General features: G+C 40.7%; 3 protein-coding genes across 7 annotated transcripts in view; 2 read left to right on the forward strand and 1 right to left on the reverse strand.

Annotated features, from left to right (window-relative positions):
- The window catches only part of LOC146454528 (uncharacterized), a 92,301-nt gene that overhangs the window by 71,116 nt on the left and 7,174 nt on the right, over positions 1-14,011 (forward strand). The window lies entirely within an intron of this gene.
- Positions 1-14,011, reverse strand: part of LOC146454531 (uncharacterized) — a 70,574-nt gene that overhangs the window by 18,218 nt on the left and 38,345 nt on the right. The gene's annotated exons all lie outside the window — the stretch shown is intronic.
- LOC146454533 (uncharacterized) overlaps positions 1-14,011 on the forward strand; it is a 34,694-nt gene that overhangs the window by 13,509 nt on the left and 7,174 nt on the right. Inside the window, exons 1-2 of one of the 5 annotated variants that reach the window (XM_085095413.1) lie at positions 6,886-7,905; positions 11,072-11,144. The exons of 1 other annotated variant lie outside the window; for it this stretch is intronic. The gene's annotated coding sequence lies outside the window, so the exon portion shown is untranslated. Of the gene's footprint in view, positions 1-6,885; positions 7,906-10,033; positions 10,121-11,071; positions 11,145-14,011 lie in introns of those variants that run through there. 3 more of the 5 variants (XM_085095412.1, XM_085095411.1, XM_085095416.1) reach the window with 3 other exon arrangements.

Consider the following 14,011-nt stretch of genomic DNA (forward strand, 5'->3'; position numbering starts at 1 on the left):
CTATTGGCTGGCATTTGACAGGCAGACGGTCGCAAATGTTGGCCGTTTGCATATTAATGAGGGGGCGAGACGAAATAAACAATGGGTTCGCTGCAGGCGCTTCCTTTTCCCCTCTCCCTTGCGCCGCGCGTTTCTCGCGCGCCAAATTTTCCCCTCTCCCTTCCCCTTTCTAGCGCCTGCCACGCAGGCTACTCACTACCTGCATTGATTGTAACAAATACGGAGATGTGACGCTTTGATTTTGATTATGAAACGCCTCTAAATGAATCATCTACGTGCAAGCTGACCTACAGTAACACTTTAAATAATTATCAAAACCGCCTCTGTTACAACAAGGAATTTTGTCATAAATAGTAATTCACTAACAAATGAATGCAATTGAACATGGCATCTCTACTTCATAAATTGAATAATACCACAAAAATAGGCACCTTCTTTGCATTCCAAAAATATTTACATGGGTTCAATTACTTTCGTTGCAAAATAGTCATACTACAGGAAGTTTTCGTTCCAATTTTTATAATTTCTCGACTTTAAAAAACAATTTCAGTTTTGCGAATTTGAAAAATATGCTAAAGCCTTTCGCAATAAAGGAACGTAATTTTACTTGTCATTACAAAACTCAAGATAAGCGCATAGATTTGGTGTCGCGAAATTTTCCTGTACATCTGATCGAGACTTACTCAGGTTTATTTTCACAGCAATCAACTGTTTCTCTACTATCCCCTGGGGAAATCAGAATCCCTTCCAGGTCCTTGTCCTGAAGGGCTGAGAGCTGGCCGTTCTTCGTGCACCTTTTGAAAGGAACACCTCATGTAAAATTCATAGAGCTGACACAGTTGTGAATCATAAAACCATAATGTGAATTCAACCGATATGATTCAGCACCAAAGGGCCAATTTGGCAGTGGTGAAATCAGGGTCTGAAGATATAAGGACGCCTTCCATCTGTCAGAACTGGCCAATCAGACTAGTCGATCCGTAAATGGAGTGAACCAATTTGAAGGACTGCCTACTCGAATTCTTCAAAATGACACATTCTGAGAAGGGTGAGCGCTATTTGAAAGGAATTCCGAAAAGTGGCATATAAACTGTTGTTTAATAATTGGCACATTCCGTTTGTGAAATGATCTATCTGGCCTGCCAGTTCTGGCAAATGGAAATCGCCTTAAATTACTTATAACAATTAAGGTTTGCCATCATTCTGTTCTTTCAAATTAATGATCTTGATGGTACAAAAGACAAGCGTCACAATTAAATAAACTATGCAAAATTAAAGGTAATTTAATAGGTAAAAGAACATCGCAGTTACCATGGGAACACAGCTAAATTAGCTGCGAAGAGAGAGAACCTGTGAAACAATTTCGAACCCAGGACCTCTGCGATGCAGGTGCAGTTTTTTTTTTTTACCAACTTGGCTACAGTCGAACCTCCCGTAAGCCACCACCCAAAATGCCAAGACTTAGAAGATTTAGTGGTCGCTTACGGTAGCTGGTCGCTTACGAGAACCGAACCAGAGGGGGTCTCTTCCGAGAACAGGGCTATCACACATCTCGTTATTAGAAGAGAATTTATGGCATACATTTCCAAGTTAGAATACGAGCTGTGTTAGGTTGTGATTAAAGTTCCTCGTAAACTCTGAGTAGCATAGTAATACAGCGAACATGGAGATTGTACCATGTGTCAAGTGGTCGCTTATACAAGAGGTTAAAAGCAATGAAAAGATATATCCGTCACCTCAAAAATGGGAACGTGACAGCTTACGAGACGTGGTCGTTTTCGAGAGGTTCCAACTATAAAGCTTTGACTGGGAAAAATGTGGTGTTTTGGCATGTGGTCGCTTATGGGAGATGGTCGCTTAAAAGAGGTGGTCGCACATGAAGCTTCAACTGTATTTGTCCAACTAAGAACTATCCCGGATGCCAGAGTCTTTTCTTGCGCGGTCTCTGTTTCCGTTTGAAGTCTCCTACTGTCTTTAATATGACTCGCGCGAAAAGCCGATCCCAAGGCCTAGCGGCAAGAAAAAACCCTCTGGTATCCAAGGTAACTTAGACTCCCTCGCAGCTGTTCTGTTTCTCGTCACGCAACTCTCCTCCCCACACAGAACGGCTGCGAGGGAGACTAAGGGGAACTGGCAGCTGGTCGTTTCGTGAGTTTTCGTGAAGTATGAATGTGAAATACATGAAAACTGCGGATGAAAGATTTAATAGTAAGCAGGTCGAGCAGCATGAATAAATGATATTTCGTACATTTCTAATTCAATAATAAAGTTCACTATAAGTCTCAATGTTTCTTGGTAACTCGAGACTGACTGAGTGACAGGAGTGTCGAAGGTGGTCATTTTTACACGAGGTAAGGTATTTTTCACAAAGAAAAAGTTTTTCCCCGCTTACGGCATGAGTAGTGAGCGATACCACATCATTTATACGAGATATTGACTGGGGTGGGACCATTAGCCGTAAGGATGCAAAAGAAATTAGCTTGCTTAAGGGGCGGCCGGAACTAAGGCATAGCAATCGGACAAAGCGATGAGTTGGTACTTGTCCTTGAGAGTGGAACGATGTGAATTCCGTCTTTGTATTGGTGAGCCCTGGACCACTTGATACGGAGCAAGCAACCGGAGCCGGTGAATTTGATTTCGTCTTGTGAGATGCCGGTCGCCGTCAAACTTCGAAGCCGTGGGTGACACTCAGGTTGTCCTTCGTAAAAAAGAGAAGAAGGCCGCTATGAAAAGAGTGAGCTATTAACTTGAATTCTAAGAGACGACAGAGGGAAAGCAAAAAAACAGGCATGATTGGTTACTTTTGAAGGGTTGCTCTTCCTAACATACGCTTCCATACGTTTTCAAATCTAGTAATTAAACGCGTCTGTAGACGAACTTTGCTGATAGATTGCAGGCGAATAGCGTTGAGATGACGCAACTGTACTTTCGACGGGTCAACTGAGAAAGCAGCATATGCGGAGATAGTTGATAGGAGGTCCTCAACAAGAGAACGTTCAAAGAAGAACTGATCAAAGGAATTTCATTGAGATCGCAGGTTCTGTATTGTTCCCGGAGCTTAAGGCTGGGCTTGGACCCGTGACACAAGATGAGGTAGCTGGGAATGCGGCAATCCTAATGAGAGGGTCGCTGTCAGCGGAGGGGATGCCTGCATGAGAAGGGAGAGAAAAGACTAGATTAAAGGTCGATTTCAAAGGCCAACAAATGTGTAAAACAGGAGATATAATGGTGGGGAAGTCTGCGGTCAATTTAGCGAAACGCTGCTGGTGCGAAGGGGATAAATGCCGCCGGTCGGTGTCATGGTGGCCTGTAAGAAACCAGATTTACCGTTAACAAAGATGCATAGCTTGCGAAACACTTGAATGGCCAGAGGTGATGACGAGGACGTTATTCACGTTATGTTGTCGCATTGGAAAATGATGCGCTGGCAGCAGAGAAGGGTACCCCAAAGCATGAGGATGACCATGATACAGTATTTAGGAGCTCCAAGATGTTGATGTTATGTCCATAGCGGTGGAAAATAGCATAAGGGAGATGGGGTGTGGAAGTACAGCCCGTTAAAATAGCCTCTGGGGTCAGTAGAACAGGAAAACATAGCCTCTGGTACGGGCGGTTACCGCAGGGGTCAGTAGAACAGGAAAAAGCGGTCATCAAGCCAGGGCGAAGTTTTGATGATAGAAACACCATTGTAAAGGATGATAGGAAATGGTACCACCAGCTAAGGTCCGATTTATTAAGGGCGGACAGTTGGCACGTTTTAGACGTCCTGTGTAAGCGAAGAGTGTTCAAAAGGGTGGACATCAAAACTCGAGCGGGGCGAACGCAGGCGGTGACAAAAGACGAAAACGGCGAGCAAGGACTGCAGATCATGACGAGAGAAGTGATCGACGTGAACCAAAGCCGCACAGGGATGAAACAGTTCCTGAAGTCTTTCGAAGGAAGGTCACAGAAATGCCAAGTTTGGTTGACCAGTTTTCGTTTAGCGGTCGAACCACCACAACCATCTACCTTCCCATAACAGTAACTTCACTACGGTAACCATGTTACCTCATGTTCTTTTGGCTAACCCATCCATACACAAGAGAGTAATCTTCCTAACATTTCCCAATTTGTCCCTTTTTAATAAAGAGAGGTTCAGTTTTATAACTGTTTTGTTCAGTTGTTTCCTTTTGTTCTACAGTTGTCCTGGGGCTCAATGCTAAGCGACAAAATTGTATCCCACAACTGAGTACCACATGCAGGCTGAAAGTGTCGTTTCATTTAAATGGCTCCCTTATCCTAAAGTTTTCAAGCAAAAATATGAAATTAAGGATATTGGTAATAACACAAAAGGCAGGGAAAGCGATTAAATACGTGGCAGTGATAAATTAGATTGAATTTTGTGCGTCAACTTTTCAACGCGCATTAAAATACTATATATTCTTTCATCAGAAGACTGAACAGCAAAAAGGTATCCCCATGAGAAGGAAAATTACTTGCAAAAAATAAATCTAGAAATAACACAAAAATAATTCCGTGGGATGCCTGTGGCGGTATCTGGTCAGTTCGTTCCATGGTCAGATCATTCCAAGTCAGATCGTTCCACAGGAAAGTCAGATCGTTCCACAAAAAAGTCAGATCGTTCCACAATAAAGTCAGATCGTTCCACTTAGAAATGGTCAGATAAAAAATATTTTCAATAGTTCATAGATCACTCCACGAGTGTTATTCGAGTGCAAGTTCAGTTGCTCACATAAACGATCAGAGAGATCAGACTGTTCACAGGATCGATAGAGTATCCCTGTATTGACTTTATACCGCAAACATGACCGATTACTGCTCATACGATTAATCAAGGCGATGAACTGTTTACATGATAGATCGAGTCTAGGTTGTCGCTCCAAGAGTGTTATTCGAGTGAAAATTCTGAGTACTCAGTGTTTATATGATTGATCAGAACGACGAGTAAGAGTATCTGTTTTTATTTCATTGCAAAGATCACGGACCGAGTACCAATATAAATGACCCACCCGCAAATGTGTGAACTTCGTTTTGTCTACAAATTTCTTACCTGCAAATAAACTTTATAACTTACAACTTATCGGGTCATAGTAGACTAACTACGATCGAGTTACTGCGTCTTTCAATAACATGCAGACTCTGAAGTTCAAGATTCAATCAATCTTTACGCTTTTCACTGCCAGCAATCACTGCTGCGGACCTCTAAGAAAACAACAACGTTTGGCTGAATGGGGTCGGGTTTGTGCGCATCTTCGGAGACCCAGGGGCAGGTAGTTAGGCATTCTCGACCCCAGTGCTTACGCTTCTAACAATCTAAATGACCGCCGGTCATGCGCAGAAGAGCTCTGGAGTCGCGAATGGTAGTTCGTTCAATCTCGTCCCCAGAGCCCGCGCGCGTTTTAGGCCAGCGGTGGCCACACGTCCACGAGCTCTGGGCTAATCAGAAACCGGAAGCAAGGATCCTGCTTCCGGTTTAAAGGGGGATATTGTCAACTGTCATTCAGCTTTGTCAAACGCTGCAACATATCGCAGAGGTTTTCGCGCCTTTTCCGTTGAGTCATGTGATTTGACTTGTTGTCTTTGTCGTGTTTCCTCACTGAAAAAAAAGCGTGTGAAAATTTAGTTGCATTTCGATTCTATGGCGATTTTTGCTTCGATATCTTTGACAGTCTCTATTTCATTTCTTGTTTGAAACCTCCGAAGACACTTTCGGTGAAATGTATTAGCCAATCAGATTTCGATTTGCTGGATTTTGACATTAATTAGCCCAGAGCTCTTGCTTCCTTGGTGCTGACCAAAAGGAACGCAGCCTCTGGGAACGAGATTGTAGTTCGTTGGAAAGTCGAAGCAGCTAGGAAGCGGCTAAAGGCTGGTTCACACGAGCAACGCAAACGCAAGCGCAAGCGCAAGAGACGTTCACACGTGGAACGCAAATGCAAGCAGAATGAGATACGCACGGGCATTTCAGTACCTTAAGATGGCGGCAATCTTGTTTCCAGATTCCGCGTTACCCAGTGCGTTACCCTAGAACAGCAGTCGGGAAGCAAGGGCTATGGGAACGGGATAAAAGGTAGCGGACGTAGGCGATGTTTTAGGATTGTTTTCTGTCTCGTTCTCGGCCGTCGTCTGTTAAGGCGAAGGCGCCAAATGCAAAGGCATACAGTTTTCTAGCCTCACTTCTCTTGCTACATCACTCCATGCAAGTTGCCTCTTGTTTTTTTCTTTGAATCCGCTGCAACTTTTTTCTTAAAGCACAGGATATTTCCTGACACTCTCTGCTAGTTTTTCCTCGCATGAGGACGCCATCTTGGTTTCAACTTAAACCGCAGAAGCATGGAACAAGTGTTGTTCATCTTGCGTTTGCGTTTGCGTTGCCCCGGTTCACACGTGTGAAATGCAAACGCAAGCACAAATGCAAGCGCAAGGAAATGAAAAAAATTCTATTTCTTGCGTTGGCGCTTGCGTTTGCGTTTGCGTTTGCGTTGTGGTAGTTCACACGTGTGTTTGCTTGCGCTTGCCTAGCATTTGCGTTTGCGTTTGCGTTTGCGTTTGCGTTTGCGTTGAACGAAAGAGCGAGCCTCTAGGCCCTAGGATTCACTCCCCGACTCTCCCCTACCAGTTCAAAAAACCATTAAAATCCTTGTCTGCGATTGGGTACAAATTTTTTTTTGTCTCCAATCAGAGTCCAACCTAGTTCCCAGCGTCTCACTTCTTCCCGCCCTCCTCTCTCGCTCCAGGGGGGCGGGAAGAAGAGAGACGCTGGGAACTAGGTTGATCAGAGTCCAGCCTTTTTCGTGTTACTTTTCGTGACTTCTTATTCGAGGATGTTCACGGGCGAACTGTTGATCGCCTGTTCGCCATTACTTGTCCGCCTCGTGCAGGAGAGTTTACCTCATCGAGAAGTACCACTGAAAAGAGACCCATGAAACCGAAGAAATCTCGAAATTTAGCATGTTTGTAAACCAACCTGAAAAAGCATCAACCGAGAAAATCAGACTGTGGACTAATCAAAGGTAAATTTGTAAACTCCAGAGAAGGATAATTTTTGAGTCCATGCAACTAGGCCATTTTCGTTCGTGTGTCACCAGAAATACCGGTTCGCTCCAGCTTTATCGGACGTGGGCATTTCTCCTGGGTGGGCGCCTAAGGTTTTTTTTTTTAAATCGAACATGAGCGATCCGAGCGCAGTTAACACTGTTTCAGATAATTGTTGTCTGTGTGGCTTTAATCTTTGTCGATAAAAAGAGAACAAGGAGCATAACCGGAGAATTTGCAGAAATATTCGCGAATGTTTGTAAAAGTATAGAAAATATATTGGCCAGAGTACCTACAAACGGCGACGTTTAGTTCGAATACACTCAGTAAAGATGGTGACGCCTTTCAGTATATTAACTCGTTCCGTCAAGTAAACATCGAGCAGGACATTTTTCTCTACATTTTCATCAAGTAAGTATGTTTTCTTGACTCCTCCTAAGTGGAGCGAACTGAATATATTGTGGAACGATCTGACTTTACTGTGGAACGATCTGACCATGGTAAGAACTGAACGTAAACCCCTGTGGCAGGCCACGCACCCTGCGAGTAGAGCCTCCTTTTGTCTTTTTCTTTACACAGGCCACGGCGCGGTACGGTTTCGCCGGATTTTCCTTTTTTCTTTGTCGACGCAAAACGGCAAATTTGATTGACAACGAAATCCACGTGACAGCTGAAACTATTTCAATTGGGCAAACTTGGAAGCACTTGCAAGATGACACGATTTTGACAAGAGTTAAAAAAAGACATCTGCTGTTTTTTCGAGAGCTGCAAGGATTAACCCCGGGGATTAGCCTACAGGAGGGAAACCGAGGTAGATATTTCGAGAGAGTTTTTTCTGGTAAGGATTATCGTTCAGGAAATAAACCGAAGGTAAGATATTTTTGAAGGTGTCTCGACTTTGTGAATTGAATTGAACTGTGAAAATTGCATAGAGTTTGCGGATCATACGTTCCGTGTTGTGATACGGATCGAGCCAAGTTCAAATTTGTTGTTTTGTAATTGAAGATAGTGACGCCTCGGGAGTTTTACTCTATTCGAAACTCTCACAGTTCAATCCACGAGCCGACAATCATGCTACGTGTATGTTTAACGTTTTGTGTATTCTTGCTGACATTGAGCTTACCTGTTTACCAAAACGCACATGTAAATAAACCTAGTGTTAGCGACAAGGTTTATTCGGGTCGATGTCTGTTGAATCCCTCATGCTTCTCATGGAAGCTTTAATCCTTTCGCTATCTCGAATAAACATTGAAGCACACGTTATCAATGGGAATATACAAGTTCGTACCAAAGAAACAGATAATGTCACCGCGATCATCGAACAGCCAGCAACGGGGACAAACGACCGAAGACAACATTTCATGAATTATTGTATAACTCACTCAGAAAAGTTTTCATGTGCAGTAGACTGTTTTCTTAAACTTAACTATGCAATCTCTAAAGATTTTATAAGCCATATTGAACGAAATGAATTTTTTGAAGTCTTACATGAGGCATGTCTTCAGTTAGAAAATTTTTATGCTTCAGAAATCGATATGGCAGCCATCCGAGAACCAGTGTCTGATCATGCTGTCTTTAGTGACATATTCACTTTGAATACAGTTGGTGTGATGGCACAGGAGTTAATTTAATCACTTTTTCTTATCCAACAGACTGACCAATCGATTTTTACATCGTGTGACAATACAATTGTAAAGGAGACAAGTACATTTTGTTCTTTACATGACTTCCGTGAACGTGACTCACAGAAATTTTGACAATTATGTCTCTGAGGCTATATTGCCTAGTAGTGTGTTGCACTTTACTGCGATTTGTGTCCAAGGCATTGTGGCGATACATTTTTATCTTTAGAACTGTCATCAAATTGTATTGATCGATTAATGTTTCCACTTACTATGGATGTATTGGGTCAAAATTACACACTTCAAGGTTTGGTTAGATGTGGAAGCCTTACAGTGGCTATAAAAGCTGATACTCAGTGGGTGTCTCAACTACTACAGGAACCCTTGTGCGCAGTTCGTTATATAGTATGTGCACCCTGAGGAGCTCAGTTGTGCAAAATATTAGTATAAGTACAGGATTCTTGCTTCACTTTTCAAACTGTTGCTTAGATCGTTTTTCACAAATTCAAGAAAAGTACAAGTTTTTTGTCTTCTCCTTGAGTGAACATGAGACACTAGAGATCCATTAAATTGATAATGCACAATGTTTAGTTCAAACAATAACAAATAAGGTGATTTGTGATGAAACAGACCATGTCATTCAGTTTGTATTATGCTCATGCCAGTTAATTAGAACAGAGAAACAAAAGATTGTTAAACACCAGAAATATTCCAAACAAAAAATAGCAATTGCAAGAAAGAGGAAAACATGCCATGCTGAATTAGAACCTAGTGTAAAGAAAAAACTGCGTTAACACAGCGCTGTTATATCAACAATGAAAAGCATTACGCATTCTCAGTGGTCCTGAACCCAGTAAGAGTTTCTTTGAGACTCAAGAATGATTTCTCTGGCTATTGTAACTCACTAATCCTGGCCTTTCTCTCTCACTTCACAATTCACTCCATTGCTATATGCTCAAAAAACCTAAAGCATCCCATGGAATCATCTTTAGGTGTCTTGTTAACATTACTTTCACTTTTCTTTTCTGCCCTCCCTTCCCTATCAACCCCCCAGCCCCCACCCCCCACAATGTATATCTCAGACTGTTTGTCATGTAACTGCTATTATGATGCAAGCAACAGATTGTTTCAAGTTTTCCATCTTTCTTAGAAATCTTGTGACATAGCAGATCACCTCAGGGGTTGATTTTCATTTCAGTGTTCGCAATTCTCTATTTGGAAAGATCAGCAATTCCAAATAATCTGTGGTTTAAACAGCGACCAAAACATTTTCCTTAACTGTACAGAAAACAGGTTTCAGTTGCACTAGTTACTTCTCGTTACGTGGACAGAAGTGGCTTGACTAAGGTATGGCCCTTTAATTGACTTAACACACTTTCAAGGTTTCCACTTCGATCCACGGTCGACTGACTTCAGCTTGTGGGGCGTCTCTGTGATCTGTGCTCAGTATTGCCACATTTCAGGTTTGTTTCATCTTGATACCGATCTTGAACATGCATTTCTTATACCTTCAGTAACACAAGCGTGCCCATGTAGTTTTCACCAATTACTGAAGTTCTAGCAGCCAAAAACAGAACTAAATTATTGTTTATAATTAAGAAACGCATTTCAGCGAAGAATTGTCAGAAACTGCAGCTCATTTGCATAATTTCACACAAATTAGGATCTGTTTGGTGTCTAGAGACCTTCATGTGAAATACGTGTTAAACTCCTCATCATAATAAACATCTAAATTCAGAATGATTCAGTCTTTGAATGTGATTGCTGGTAATGTACATGTATGTTTGTCTATGGGGTTGATCCGAGATGGCAGTTAATGTGTCCAGAAATGTATTGATCAGATGCATGTACGCGCTTCATGGGTGGGTTTCAGCGGTTAGGAAAAGACAACAACAGAAGGAAATGACTCAATTTTAAAGTCTTCGCTTGTCTTGGTGTCAAATAATCACATCGTTGCAACAATTGAAAACAACTGATCTCGCTACTGGAACATCTACACCAACTTTCACTCGGGTTTAGAAGACTTTTAGATGAAACTTGAACTATTCCTCCAGACTCAAGCTCAATGAGCTTCATTAATACATTTAAGCCCCTATTTAATTACCATTTGATATTTTAATGTCAAAATAATATCCTTAAAAGGATATTTCAGCAGTTATTATTATTATTATTATTATTATTATTATTATTATTATTATTATTATTATTATTATTATTATTATTATTATTATTTTATTTATTTATTTTTTGCCTATATGAATCAAAACTGGCTAAATCTGATAAGGATGTTATTATCAAGATTATTATAATAGCTCTTGCGTTTGTTAATATGAGACACTGATAATTTAAATTAAAGAGCATCAATCAACCAAATCAACTAGAAGCCTTAATTAATGATGTCTCTTTTCCAACAGACATCTGCAGCTTTACTAAGAGTTCAGGATAACTTCAATTTGTGGACGTTAAAGATCCCAATAAAACTCAAAGGTAAAGGCAATTAATTATATGAATTCATGTTTCCCAACATCCACTATGAATTAGGTAATATTAGGCAGTTTAAGTGGAAGTAAAAGCTAGGAAGAATCATCCTGTGTAAGCTTGTCTAAAAATTTTATTTAAAAAATATCCATTGACAAAGAAATACAGACGCAATGAAAACTTAAGTATTAATTTGTAACATTCATTCAGGGCTTCTGATAATTCGCGGGAAAAAAATTCAAATTTCGCGGGATTTTTGGAGATAAATTCACGGAGAAAATGGCCGATTTCGCGGGAATTTTCGGGGCAAATTTCGCGGAAAAACAAAAAGAAAGCTAAGAAGAAAGATTCCAGAAAAAGGAAAAGATATATTGGAAGGATGTCAAATTCAGGGCAAGAAAGAAAACACAAATGTTCATCCAACACAGTTTGCCCAGCCGGTTAACCTCCTTTTTCAGCTGCAATTTAGAGCCGAACACAGCAATGCAATAAATTTCTTTTCTGTCCTTGGTCTCTTGTGTTGCTTTGCAGTTTACAAGGCAAGATTGTTCGTGATCCAAGGTTCAAATCCATTTGTGAAGTCAAAACATTGTTGTGTCTTCGATCGTGTCCTGCACGTACGACTAAACATGTGCCTGCATTACTACAGACAGCAGTTTCCTTTCTCACTCCGTATAGTGTCACCGAAAAGTCTTCTCATTTCTTGTGCCCAGTTTTTCGCAACATTAATTCAAGAACACCTGGTAGTTATAATACGTTATGTAATTACTCGTGGCAGTGACAAAATTTCAAGATAAATTTGCATTTATGGAGAGCAAACAGCCCCAGTAGCCAAGATAAGTTTCAAATATGTTGTAACGACATGTATTTGGTAGGATTTTTAACGAATTTCGCGGTATTACCCGTTTTTTTGTGAATTTCGCGGGATTCCGCGGACATACCCGAATTTCGCGGCTCCGCGACCGCCACGCTGTGGAATTTGATGCACTGAATTGAAACTCTGAACTCCCTTTTGTATCATGATAAACAACATCACAAACCACTGATCAGTATATTTTTTTCTTGAATGGTCACACTTAAATGGTTCTTGAATAGTAAAATGACTGGCCCTCCACAAATTGAAAGGTTTGTACCAACTTGAACTTCGTTACGAACAGAATCACAAGAAACCACTGCTCAGAAGCTAATCTCACTTGAATTGTCATTCTGAAGGATTTCCTCCACACACTCTGCACAATGAAAAGCTAGAACCTTTCAGTGCAACACAGTTGAAGATCTTCATCTATTTTTTTTATAGAAGTGGAACCCCCCCCCCCCCCCCCCCAACACCATTAGTTTGAACCACCTTAAACACCATGATTAAAACAGCACTGCATTACAGGACAGCACTGCTCAGAAGCTTTCTTGAATCCATAGTCATACTCAAGGATTTCCCAGGCATATTTAAAAATTAGAACCATTCACTGTAACACAGTTGAAGATCCACACCTATTGTAATAGCAGTATAGGCCTCCACTGTAGTATTTCATTCAAAAGTTTCCAAGGATTGAACCACCTTGTGCAAAATCTAATCATACACCTAATTTACTGAAAATTGCTCAATTTTTTTAGCCACCTTGTTCATCATGATAAACAATTTCACACTGTTCCTTTGATATCCCTTGAATGATTTAAGATAACATAATTATGTTAAAGAGGGGACTGAATACGTAAAACATAATCACTCCCATCAATTGCCTTTGTTTGCCAAAGATATACACCGTATTCACAAATGGCGGACATGCGCGGAAAAGACTGGCACTACGCATCAAAACGAGGCATTTTAGGATAAACAAAAAAACTTTCGAGCGAATGCAAGCTTCTAGAGGGTCGATAAGTGCTGAGTTTCTAAAAATTGAGTTTTTCTGATCACTTAGTCCGAACGAGTTCAAGTTCTAGTGTTTATTATTTATTGGTTGGCTTCTTGTAGCAATCTCAAATGCAAACTAGACACTTACGGGAAAAAACTAAGTTAGATTGTTTGTTTCAAACCTTCGAGTGTAATGTCTACAGAAAATATGAAAAGTTGTTAGAAAGATCTTCATTCTAGCAGGAGCCACAAAGGTTTATTCATTGTATGTTTTGGAAAAGGAATTAAAACAGGTTTCGAAGGAAAGAAAATGAATCTACAAACGGACGCAGTTCCAAAGAGGGTTGCGTGGTGATTACTACTCGGAAGTTCCGATCACAAAAGCTACAAAAACCAACTCCTACCATCGTGAACAGCTCTAATGCCTAAAAAACAAAAACAAAGGGAGGTGGAGGGAAGCTACTGAAAGAAAAGTTTAACTAAGGAAGCAATATGTGAGCCAAGACTTAAATATTTCGGTACATTTTAGGCGCTTTCCCCCCAAATAAAAATATATCATGCATCGCAAGATTGGCCAAGATTCATGCAAGTCATTGAAAATGTGGCAGATACCAAAGTCAAGAGGAACTACTGGAAGTAAGGTACCAATTTTAAGAAAACGATCCTGCAAGGAAATTCAGGAATGTCACTCTCAAATGCGTCATATTGTAACTGCATTACAAGGAATGGCAAGTTTAGGAACCCAGTGTAAAGCGAAATACGACAAACTAATTCTCACAAATTACCTAATTAATTATGCAAATCTTTAATGATTTCAACCGAAATGCCAGTTAAAAAGCCACAATGCTGTGTTCTCTAGTCCCTGTTTCACGGAATACAATTTCTCATTCAGGCAAGAAATGTTCCTTCTGAGCTTGTTCCATTATTAAACAGTTGGATTTTGATGACTTGATTGATTTAACAAATTATGAATTTTGAGGGGACTGCATTCTCTGCTTGTTGTTTACAGTACAGCTACAATATAAAT

Source organism: Pavona decussata, unplaced genomic scaffold (assembly GCF_977016875.1).
Source record: "Pavona decussata unplaced genomic scaffold, jaPavDecu1.1 SCAFFOLD_300, whole genome shotgun sequence".
Classification (NCBI taxonomy): domain Eukaryota; kingdom Metazoa; phylum Cnidaria; class Anthozoa; order Scleractinia; family Agariciidae; genus Pavona; species Pavona decussata.